Genomic DNA, 12886 nt, shown 5'->3' with positions numbered 1-12886 from the left:
GAGTACAGTAGGTGGTCTAGGAAGTTTGAAGATTGGATGATGGCATTCGCATTTCCCAGCTGGAAAAGTTTGAAGAACGGTTATGCAAATGGAAACAAAAATGGTGAAGCGTTAAGACCAGCTGAAGAGATTGATGGTTTTGTAGCAAAACAGAAGTGTGTAGCTTTGTTGTTCCAGTCTGTTCGAGAAGACATCATTGCGTTAATCGATTATTCAAATGCAAAAGATCTGTGGCAAAAGCTAGAAAAGAAATGTCTAGGAAGTACTGAAATTGTAAAAAGTAAAAAGAAACTTCTTAGGAAAGAGTTTGATATGTTTGGTTGTCTCAAGAATGAGTTAGTTTGTAAAATGATAGAAAGGTTCGGTCATCTGAAGTTGGAATTAGCAAGACATGAGATCAAGTATTCTGATGAAGAACTTGTTGACAAACTGTTCGATTCATTACCAGACAAGGTGGATTGGAGATACTATGTGCTTATGCTGAAAAACACTATTGAGCCTGAAAAGTTGACTCTAGATTTGGTGATTGAGAGACTTGAAAGTCACGAGTTAGAGCTGAAGAAGACATACAAAGTCAATCACTCATCTTATCAACAGAATTTAGATCTATACTATCCAAAAAGCATGATGCCGAAAGCTACTTCTCCCAAGACTGCATTTTCGGCTGAGAATGTTTCTTCAGCAAACAAAGAAAGTCAAAGCAGTCAAAGCAGTGGAAGTCACAGTGGTTATCACGGTGGATCTTCATCATCTGCAAGTAATTCTGATGCAAAGTTTCAGTGCAACATCGCAATAGATTTGAAGAATGCTCAGAATTTTGACGAAGAGTCGGCTAAGCAACAAATGGTCTTCTTGGCGTCTGTGTTGGAATCATATGAAGGGTTGGTGGCTGGCAAGATCGGGAATACAAATCTGACGAAGGAAGATTATGATCAGATAGATCCCGAAGAAATGGAGCTGATTGATATTCGGTGGGCGATGGCCAGTGCTGTTCGTAGAGCACAGCGTTTCATGGAAATTACCGGCAGGAAGACGATTGGTGGTCCATCTACCAAGCTGGGGTTCGATAAATCCAAGGTGACGTGTTTCAAGTGTAAGCAGAAGGGTCACTTTAAGCGAGAATGCAGAAACGCCTATGTTGATGAGTCGGAGAATCCTTTTAGGGACGATTACTACAAGAAGGCAATATACCATCAGAATAAATCCGAGCCGCCGAGATTGAAACAGGGTGAAGATAGCAGAGAAAAATCTAGAGCTCTAGCGGTGGTTTATGATGATGAGGGGTATGATTGGAGTAAAGATGTTTTACCGGAAGAAGATGTGGTTGGTTACGCATTCATGGCGACAAACGATGAACCTATTCCGTGGAAGAGCAGAAGTATTGCTATCGGAAAATGATTGCTGAAAACAGAATCATCAGAATTTCTCGTATCTATCTGGAAGCTAGAAGAGCGAGAAGATGGGATCCGGACAGGGAGTGTTATTTGGATGAATATGGGAACATTGCAATCGATGACAAAACGCTCGATCTGGAAGCCATCATTAAGGAGATAAAAGAAGATGATGAGTATTGGCAACACAAATGGTGGGGAACTCCAACTGAGAAAATGAAAAAAGAAGAGAAAGAAAAAGAGAGAAAGGAGAAAGAAGAGAAAGAGAAGAAAGATAAAGAAGAGATCGAGAAAGCAAAGCAGATTGCTACCGGCATTATCGATACTACGCAGGAGTTGACGGCAGAGAACCTGGGAAAAATGGCTGACAAAGTGCTAGCTGCAAAAGCACTTGAGGTAGACTCTAACTCCGTGTCTGAGTCAAAAGGCCAGGTCAGTCCAAATTCGTCAACAAATGCGTCAGGTAAAAAGATCGAAGGAAATGCTGATTGCAAAAATTGCAACAAAGAATGCAAGTTTTGTAACACTGTCACGTATCTCAACGGTGAGAAAGTGAAAGATCTGACAGCAAAGGTCAGAAGTGTTGAGAATCAGATTCTTGCGCGTGACAAAACGGTTAAAGCTTCAACTGAACGGATTAAAGAATTAACTACTCAAATTGAAATTGATAAAATTGAACATGAAAAAGTTAAAAATGAAAATGAAAAGTTAATTCTTGAAAACCGTCAGATTTCTGAAAATTTTGAAAAACTCAAAAGCATAGTAAAAGATAGTGATGATCGAAATGGTAAAACGTTTAAAGAAAACGAACATCTAAAAGCTGTGCTGAGAATAAAAGAAAAATCAATTAACAAACAACTGGATGAAATCGCTAAATTGAAACTTAAAGTTCAAGAGGTTGAAATTGAAAATGAGCGAATCCAGTTGAAGCTCAACAGTTATAGCTCTGCAAGCTTTATTTTGCAACATATTGTTCCAAAACCCATTGGCAAAAAAAAAAAGCTGGTGAAGACGTGTATTCTGATGGAACCAGGGTGGGTTTTCACAAAGTTCCACCTCCGATTCTGGATAACTACACGAAAAAACAATCTGTGTTGGTTGAACTTGAGGAAGAAAGTGAAGTTAAACTTCCAGAGAACATTGATGTCACGTTCACGTCTTCTGATGACGATAGTGTTGAAAATGATGTTGTAAAAGGTGTTGTTGAAAACGTGTTAAAACCGGATAGTGACACTACTGAGGAGGATGGGTGTTTCTTGGACAAATACATTCCGAAACAAAGGTCCAAGAACAACTTAAATGATGAACCTACTCTTGTCATGTACAAGATGTCGGGATCGGATAAGTTGTTTTCGGATTCAGAGTTTCCAATTGAGAATGTAAACATGAACAAATTAACAAATGTTTTCAAACTGGTCGAAGTTGAGTTGTCAGAAGTGAACAATCTGAGTCAAACAAAGAGAAAAATGAGTTTTCAGAAACAAAAAGTTTACAACAAGAAATCTGTTAATCCACCGCGTTCTTACAATAACAACAGAAACAACTGGTCGGGTGGTTATCAGGGGGGTAAATCGTATAAGAAATGGAATGTTCAAAACAAGAGGTTTGTCAAGAAGAAACAATTTGTGAACAGTTCAAGTTCACTTGCTGATGAGGAAAAACAATTTTTTTCAAAATCAAACAAAGAGTTCTTTGAGAAAAGAGCTTCTCAGTCTCAGTCTGAAGGCACAAGTCAGGTGGCTGATACTCGAACTTGCTTTAGATGTAATCAAGTTGGTCACATTGCACGAAAGTGTACCAATGTGAAGCCTAAGACTGAAACTGTGAAGACTCAACAGAAGAAAAGTGATGTTAAGGGTAAAACACCAATTTTTGTTGAGAAAAAGAGTGTGAAAAATGAACCCATAAAGAAGTTGGTAACTCAAAACGACAAATTTTACAAAAGGGTTGCATTATCTCAACAAGTTTGGAAACCAAAAGTTGAGAAGAAAATTTCAACTTCTGAAGTGAAAAGGGCTGAAGAATCAATTACGGTTGATTATGATGCAAATTTTCCACCTCTCAAGGCTGAAAATTTCAAAATTCAAATTGCGAGAGTCAAGGTTACACCTAAGGCTGATGAGGCCTGGGTGGACTCGATGTTTGACTAAGTAGTTTGAATTGCCGGAGCTTCCTGGATCGCGAAGCATGAATCGGCATCTTTCTTGAAGTTGTTTAAGTGATGATTTGTTATGTGCAGGATCTTCCAAAACTTGTATCCAGATGGATCATGGATAGTGGAGCGTCAAGACATATGACAGGGAAGACCGCGTTACTGTATGATGTGAGAAACATTAATGGTGGTTACGTGGGTTTTGCGGGTATCAAGGAGGAAAAATTATAGGTGAAGGAACGTTATCCAATGGGATCGTAACGTTTGAGAGAGTTAACTACATCGCTGAGCTAGAGAACAATCTGCTGAGTATCTCCCAGATCTGTGACAGGATGTATACTACTCATTTCACTGACAAAGAATGTTTGATCTTGAAACCGGGATTTGTGATACCTGAGGAATGGATCATCATGAGGGCACCAAGAGTCAATGATCTGTACGTGTTGGACATGAGCATAGCTACTACAACCACGGGTCAGGCTCATTGTTTTGTATCCAGAGTAACTGAGAAAGAATCAAGATTATGGCACCGAAAGATGGGGCATATTCACCTAAGGAAGATGAATCACTTGGTGCATAATGATTTTGTCACAGGAGTTCATGTCAAAGGTTTTCATCTGGAAGGGGAGTGCATAAGCTGTGTCAAAGGCAAACAGAAGAAAAAGTCACACCCTACAAAGCAAGTCAATTCAGTTTCAAGACCTTTGGAAAGACTTCACATGGATTTGTTTGGTCCAGTGAACGTCAAGAGCATAACAGGAGATTACTACTATTTGGTCGTGACTGATGATTATTCCAGATTTTTGTGGGTTTCATTTTCGAAATCGAAAGACGAAACGTTTGATAGTTTGATGGCATTGTTTAGGAGAATTGAGAATCTGTACCAAAGGCCTTTGGTAGAATTAGAAGTGATAATGGTACTGAATTCAAAAACAGTAAGATGGAAGAATTTTGTGATGAACGAGGTATACTGCATGAGTTTAGTGCTCCGTATACTCCGCAGCAGAATGGAGTCACAGAACGCAAAAATCGGACGCTAATCGAGACGGTTAGAACTATGCTTGCAGATTCAAAATTACCAATTAATTTCTGGGCTGAAGCTGTTTCCGCCGCATGTTATACGCTCAACAGGGTTCTTACTGTCAAGAAGTTCAACAAGACGTGTTTTGAGCTAATCAATAACCGCAAGCCAAATTTAAAGTATCTAGAACCGTTCGGGTCACCCTGTACAGTTATAGAGACTAATGGAAAGTTTGGTTCGAAGTGCATTGAGGGAATATTTATTGGTTACGCCAATCCAATGCGACGTGTCTTCGTTCCAAGTGAAAAGCGGATTATTGAAGCAGCGAATGTTGAATGTCAAGGTTACACTATGCCACCACAAAGTCCTGGAGATTCATGAAAATATAATTATGACAAACTTTGGGATTCGTTTGACATGAGAGAAGAATCAGAGGAAGATGAAGATTTCTTTGATGAGCTGGATATTTTGCGAGAGTATGAGTCACAGCTCAGGTTCCAGTGGAGTATTCTGGAAGACCTCAGGAAACTTCAAATGATGATGAAGCAGGTCGTAGTCATGCTGGTGAACATGATGATGAAGTTGCTCTTGGTAATCAGTCGGAGGTGAATGATAATCAACAAGCTGAAAATATGCCAGTTTTGATCATGGTGATTCAGACTCTGAGGGGGAGCAGATCCAGTTATCAAGTCAAACAAACCAAGTTGGTGAACAAGATACAGAACAGAATGTTACTAATCTGGAGGGAAATGTTGATGTTCCAGGCGATGTGATGCCGCGAACTCTTTCTTATCATCCAGAGGAGTTGATCATAGGAGAATTGCATTCGGGCGTTCGTACAAGACGTCAAATAGACCAGGGCTTAACATGTTTTTATTCTACAGTAGCACCTTTACAAACTGAATTTTCATTAAGTTGTTTTATCTCGCAGGTTGAACCGAGAACTTACAAAGAGGCGCTTACTGAAGACTCTTGGGTCATAGCAATGCAAGAAGAGTTAAGTCAGTTTGAAAAGTTAGGAGTGTGGAAGTTAGTGGATTTGCCGGATGGTCAAAGGAAAATCAATACAAAATGGGTATTCAAGTGTAAGAGAGACGACAGAGGAGTGGTTGTAAGGAACAAAGCTCGACTCGTTATTCAGAGCTTTAGTCAACAGGATGGGATTGATTTTACAGAAGTCTATGCTCCTGTGGCACGACTAGAGGCTATCAGAATTTTCCTAGCATTTGCATCTTGGAAGAATTTCAAAGTGTATCAGTTGGATGTTAAATCGGCGTTTCTTTATGGGAAGGTCAAAGAGGAGGTTTATGTCGATCAGCCGCCGGGCTTTACTGACCCAATCCACAAGAACAAAGTTTCTCTGCTGGACAAAGCGTTGTATGGTCTACATCAGGCACCGAGAGCCTGGTACGAGACTTTGTCTCAACACCTACTTGCTAACAAGTTTATTCGTGGAAAAGTGGATGCCACTCTCTTCACTAAAGAGGTCAACGGACACCTTCTGATCGTTCAGATTTATGTAGACGATATAATTTTTGGGTCAACGAATGAGAAATTGTGCAAAGATTTCGAGCAGGTGATGAAGCAAAAATTCGAAATGTCATCAATGGGGGAGATGAAGTTCTTTCTGGGTTTACAAGTTGAACAACTACCTGAGGGAATTTTCATTCACCAGACGAAGTACGTGCATGATATTCTAGAGAAATTTGGAGTGTCAAGTTCTACTCCTGCTGCTACCCCACTTGCGACTAATCATGGGATTCACCCAGATCTCACCGGAGACAGGGCTGATGAAACGTTCTACCGTTCCATGATAGGTTCTTTGATGTATTTAACTACTTCACGTCCTGATATCATGTACCCAACGTGCCTCGCAGCAAGATATCAATCTAACTCGAGAGCTTCGAACATGATCATTGTCAAGAGGATATTACGTTACTTGAAAGGAACACCCACATTGGGGTTGTGGTATCCTAGAAAAGGCGATTTTATGCTCGAAGGGTATTCCGATTCGGATTTCGGAAGCTGCAAAGTAAACACGATATCAACAACTGCAGGATGTCAGTTCTTTGGACCTAGATTGGTTACCTGGCAGTGTAAGAAACAAACGTCTGTGGCGCTATCTACATGTGAAGCGGAGTACGTTTCTGCTAGCAGTTGCTGCTCTCAGATCCTGTGGATACAGCAACAGATGCGCGACTACGGTTTGCAGTTTCTTAACACACCTCTGTTTGTTGATAATGAGGCCGCAATAAATATAACTAAAAATCCAGTACATCACGCTAAAACTAAACATATAGAAATTCGTCATCACTATATTCGCGATTGCTTCGAGAAAAAGTTGATACGAATTGCGAAAATCCACACTGACGAACAAAAGGCTGATTTGCATACCAAAGCTATTGATAAAAATCGGTTTCAATATTTGTTAAAACTTAATGGTATGAAATTGCTTTCGGTGTCGGATGGAATTGTGAGCGTTGATGAGAGTACTGTTGCGGATGAAGACGAGAAACAATCTGCAATGGTTTGTCGATTTTTTACGTGTTTTGGTATTTAGGGGGAGTATAGTTAGTTCTATATAGATATATTTTCAGAAAAATACAAAAACAGTAAAAAATGCAAAAATACAAAAACATGATAAAATTGAAAAAGAGCGTGTGTATATAGGGAAAATGATAGTACATCGGCTAGACAATTACAGTATGCTAAAGAATTGTAAAGACTAAATGAGTTAAACAATCTCACTAATGATGTGTCGATAGGTTTTCACACATTTAGTAGATTTATTCGGGATATAAACCTAAAATTTCAAACTTGTGAAATTCGTGGGGAACACTACTTGGATATATAGGTAACCCCTGAAATCTCGTTTGAAAGGTCTCGTATTCTGATATACTAGGTTTTTATACTCAATGATGTCTGGGGTATTATTCCGGGACTTCTGCTGAACGGAAGTTCTGACCTAGTCCTTGGATAATACTTTCACCAAATGCTTGAAACACAGCATAAACCCTCAGCATGCAGATGAAACAATAAAATTGATAGTCGCTGCTGTTGTAAGCTAAAAGATCCTCTAAAGGGGACATACTGAAAAGTCGAAGCTGATATCTCTCTGCGTATACGGAAGTATCGACCTGAGATCCCTCGGCCCTCGCATACCTAATTTATGTACAGATATCATTGTAGTATACTCACCTGTAAGACAGAATATTGGGATTCTGGATACGGGAGTATATTCAAGAGGTGGGACACATGAATTGAGCTAAGTTCATAAAACATCTAAATCGTATCCTGAATAGATTGAAATCTGTGTGAGAATTTAAGATGGATTAGTATATCAACAATCGAGGTTAATTGTTTAAATCGGATTATGTAATTAAGCTTAACGGTACTTGTAATTTGTCTGAAAAGCTGATATGATTCCCTGACACGCTCGCCAAAAATAAGTTTGTATATAGTTCAATTTCTTTACATTCTGCAATTTAAGTTTTTTGTTATTTCATTTCTTAGTTTAGAACACATTAAAAATCCAAAAAGAATTTATTTCTGCTTTATTTTAGACAAACCAGTGTGGAAAGTTGATTGTCTGATTCTTGAGATTTGAAGCAGATGCAGGAGATTCTGAACTGAAGAATGAGGAGAGCTTACTTTGGTAGAGATTGAGATGTTTTCAAAGTTAAAACAAGTTCATTAAGTTGATGCTTGTTACATTGTTTTAGAAAATATGAAAATGTTTTTATAAAATCAGTTTGATTCGTCAAATGATCAACCAGGGTCATTAAGTTGAACTTGGTAGATTAATTGAGTATCAGGGTCATTAATTTGAACCTATATACTTGAGTGGATTTCTAAAAACTGATTGAGTTTGTGATTTATGTTGAAAAGATAGAATTGTAATGTTATTTGTTGAGTAACAGGTTTGAACTTCATTATTCCCAACGGAAGCTAAATGTCAAAGCTTGAACCAGAAACCTCAGATTCTAGCATACTGAGAGGGGGAGTCTGTGAAAGGGGGAGTCTGGATCAACAGCTAAAGGGGAGTCTGAAGATGGAGTCAGATTGTGATTCAAAACCTGTGAAGATTGAATGATGTGAAGACAGAGTTGGTGAAAAGACCAAGACCGAAGACTCAGGAGCTGAAGAATACTAAAGACTACGTCAACATCCAAGGGGGAGTCTGTTGATACATGGAATGTCTGTTGACTGCGTCTACATGAAGTTTTAGGTCAAGATTGGTCAACATAGGGTCTAGAAACATGTTTTATGTTGTAGTTTCGCTTCAGTGAACATGTTTGTTAGAGGTTTTGCATATGTGTTAGTTGATAGGTTTCGCTTGTAGGGTTTAGATGTAGGTTCGCTTATACGGACATGCCATATAAGCGGAACCATGAGGACTATAAATAGTCATTCAAGCGAACCTGATCTAGTTGTTGCTGTACTTGAAGCGGAACTGTGTGTGAGCTTTAGGTGTGAAACTCTGTCAAATTTGATTCAAAAAGCAATAGAAGAGAAGGAATTGAAAAGGAAAAGCTGTGTTACTTCACATATATTGATTCCACCTTTATACGTGAAGATGAACTATCTCAACTGACGGTTTAGGGTTGGTACACGGTCCAACAAAACACATCATTGGAATTTACATATTATTTTGCTAAACCTAATTACTGATTCCTGATTCGAGCAACCTACATTATTGTTATTGTTGGCTCTTTTGTTACCAAGCCAACACACTTTCTTGAAACCGCTTTCTTTCAAGTTACATGTTTGCTATCATGCCAAGATTCCCTTGTTGATATGTACGTTTAACGTCGGGTTACGTTGAAACTAAGTTCGATTGCTTGAACTTATCCACTTCGCATGTCCAGTTTCAAACATCATATGATGTAATGAGAGCATCATATTCGAATATTTTCGCAAAGATCTTTTCATTTCAAGTCATAGTAGATTCGGTTGGTCTATGACTCCACTAAATCGTTTGATTTGTTTCGATACCTTGCGATGATATTCTCACAAAATTGAAGCTTGCGCTAATTTGGTTACTCACTTCGTACACGGATTCAATTCCCTATTTAGTTGTCAACAATCCATCTTGGATCTTCACGATCAAAGCGGTCTCAACACAATTGTGTGTTAAGGCAATGGTACATATATTCATTTCATAAGCACGATGTACCTCCTAACGATTCTTTCGTTGTCAATCAAATGCCTTGCGATACTTATTACTTTTCATCTTCGATTGGAAACAGTGGTTCTTTGATGTTCCGTATTTAATTGGAAACTCTATAACATGGTATAAATCAAATCTTCAGATTGTCTCAGTACACTTTCATTTGATTTGTAACACGGTGAACTGTTCAGTCACCACTATTATTGGATAATGCCGTTAAGACACCTTGTGGTGTCATCATAAACTTGTAGCTTGTGCTAATCATGGTCATCCGTTTCACACAAAACTACATCAACTGTTGTTGACTTATCTTTTAAACATTTCTGATGCAACTATGAACTGTGATACACCAGACTCGCCTGTATTTCATTCAGTGTACTTTCGAATTTTAGAATGTCAACACACTAAACTTTACCATTCATCTACTCGGGAGTTGGCAGATCAATTTACTATTTTATTTGAGTTGTGGATTTTTGAATTTATATAGCGGGTGCTATGTTTCGTGAAAACTCGTCTGCATATTGCGATCGATCGTTTGAGAGTCTTTTTAGTCAAGGCTCCTCTTTGTGGAACCCCCCCTACTAGCTGGTTTGCGCTAAATTATACATCAAGTACGTCTTGTACCTTGACAACTAATGCTAAAAGCACACACCTTTTTAACCCTAGGATTCGGGTTGTTATATATTCTTGGACTCACCAAATGTGAGTAACGTTTGTTTCGATTTGATGATTACCTACTTCGATATTATTTATATACATACGTGTGTGACTTAACCTTAAGGAGTAGGGTAGTACAAATTTCGATGACGAAATTTATTTAACGGGGGGAGAATGCGACAACCCTCACCAAACCAGGTATCCCTACAAATTAATTAATATTTAATTACTGCTTAATTACTGTGCTTGCTTACAACTATTAAACTGCTTACTGATTTCTGATACATACATACTCATGCATCACATTTTATACTGTCACTCTATTATTTATACACAAACCTTAGTGACAACCTTGATGCACAAAAGCACAGTGAGCACACTATACGGGATACCCAGTAAACATGCTGACATAGCCAGCATCAGACAGTTACTGTCTCTAAGGCCAGTATGAGCCGGAAATAGATTACTACACTGGTAGGGAGTATAGGGAGGTGAGGATTGTAGAACTGCGTCACTAGGTGATAATTATAGTGACCGGATGTGCCTAAAACGTACTTTGAGTACAAAATTCTGCACTTTAAATAAAAATTCAGCATTAAGCTAACTAGTAAAGTGCAAAAAGTGGAAAAATAATACTAGACACTTTCAAAAGTGTCGGGAATAAATTGTGTCACTAAAAATAGTGTTAACGACACTTTAAATGCTTGTTAAGTACTTTAACGGATTGATATCCAACCGAACAACCGGACTTTGCCCGGGACACAAATATAATGTCAATGACATTATTTTTTTTTTTTTCCTTTTCTGAGCTAGTTAGGGTCCCCGGATACCCTAACACCCGTTACATTAAATAACATACTAGTAACATATTCAAAGTTCCTAATTATTTAGCTAAACACTAACTATGAAATTGAAATTGAACTATAAACCCAACCCCCCCCCCCCAAACCGAACAGTTCCCCCTAGGGAACACACATTCCATCAACTTTTAATTATTTTAATCTCATTGTTTAAGATCTTGGCTACACAATGTCTAATGGATAATTAGGAAGGATGGTACATAAATATAACCTAAAGGATTAAACTCTCATTGACAAATCACTGAACAAAATTTATCTCTTTCTTTTCCCCCATTGTTGAGTTCGGCCGAGAGTTCCCACCCACCCACCATCCATTTCAAAGTTTGATATTATAATTCCACATACATATTAAGGTGTTAGAGTTCCTACAAAAAAGCTCGGTGCTTACGGAATTGCGAGGACCTCTTCACATCGCTATTAACCACCTATTTTTCGTCTAGTTTCTTCCCTAGCCTCGAGCTAGTAGTAAGTGTCTCTAAACATTCTCTTGATCTTGTTTAAAGTGTTTAATAAGAGATTTAACGGGTAAAAATCATAAACACTAGAGACCAAAACTAAAAGTCTACTAAAAATAATAAACATGGTGGTTAATGAATGAATGTTAGTGTAAAACTCTTGAAACTAGTTTTGTTATGATTATTTATTGTTGTTAATTGCTAGTGTTGGAATGGACCGTCATCAAACCATGCTAGATCATGTTCATGGAACATGAACTAGCCTTATGTTAAGTCGTAAAGTTATTAGATGACGAACCCTTTTCAAACATAAACCTGAACATGTGTAAAAACAATTTTTCTTATGAAATGGAGTTGTAAACTAGTAGACCGAAAGATCTACAAGTGGTATTTTCGAAGAACCAACTGTAAGACGAAACCATGTTTTAAAACCGGATCTTTCCTAAACTAAAGGTGTTTTGTGAACAAACAAGTGTGTAGACACTTGTGTAACGAAAGGTTTTAAACAAAGAATTATTTTTGAGATTTTTGACAAGAAGTTGTAAACTTACACTTTCTTTAAAAATAAGATTTTAAGAAACCGATTTCATTTATAAAAATAGAAAGATTTACTAAAAAAACCGGAAGGTTACTATACACTTTTACATAACCCACAAGTTCATGTGTTTGCGACTTACGTACATTCTTGACTAGTTTAGTGTTGAAATATTGTTTGTTGATGTTGGGAACTTTGTTGGTTGAATTTATAAAAGAAAATGATACGCTTGAAAGCGTGGCCACCTCCAATTACAGAGGAAACTCTGGCGAAATTTTTCCAGAAATATAACACTTGGAAAATATTTTTACGACAAGTGCTATGAATATATTTTCGACTTGTTTTTCCAAACAAACTTCGCCATGAATTTTTATTACAAAATCTCCAAGTGTCGGAGGTGGGATTTTCATAAATAAAACTTGTTAAAATATATATTTAGTATATATTTTCATAATAGCACTTGTGTGAATTTTTATGATTATTGTGTGAACTTCATAAATATTATTTTTAGGGTAAAAATAATATTACTAAAAATACACTGAATATTCACGGCTCCAAAATAATACGAATGCCTTCACAATAATTATTTAAGTTACACCGGCATTATTAATACCACCCGAACCTTACAACGTAACTTACGTAATT

The sequence above is a fragment of the Helianthus annuus genome, chromosome 5 (genome assembly GCF_002127325.2).
Source record: "Helianthus annuus cultivar XRQ/B chromosome 5, HanXRQr2.0-SUNRISE, whole genome shotgun sequence".
In the NCBI taxonomy this organism is placed as follows: domain Eukaryota; kingdom Viridiplantae; phylum Streptophyta; class Magnoliopsida; order Asterales; family Asteraceae; genus Helianthus; species Helianthus annuus.
The sequence above is the reverse complement of the archived record's forward strand: the minus strand, read 5'-3'. Positions refer to the sequence as shown.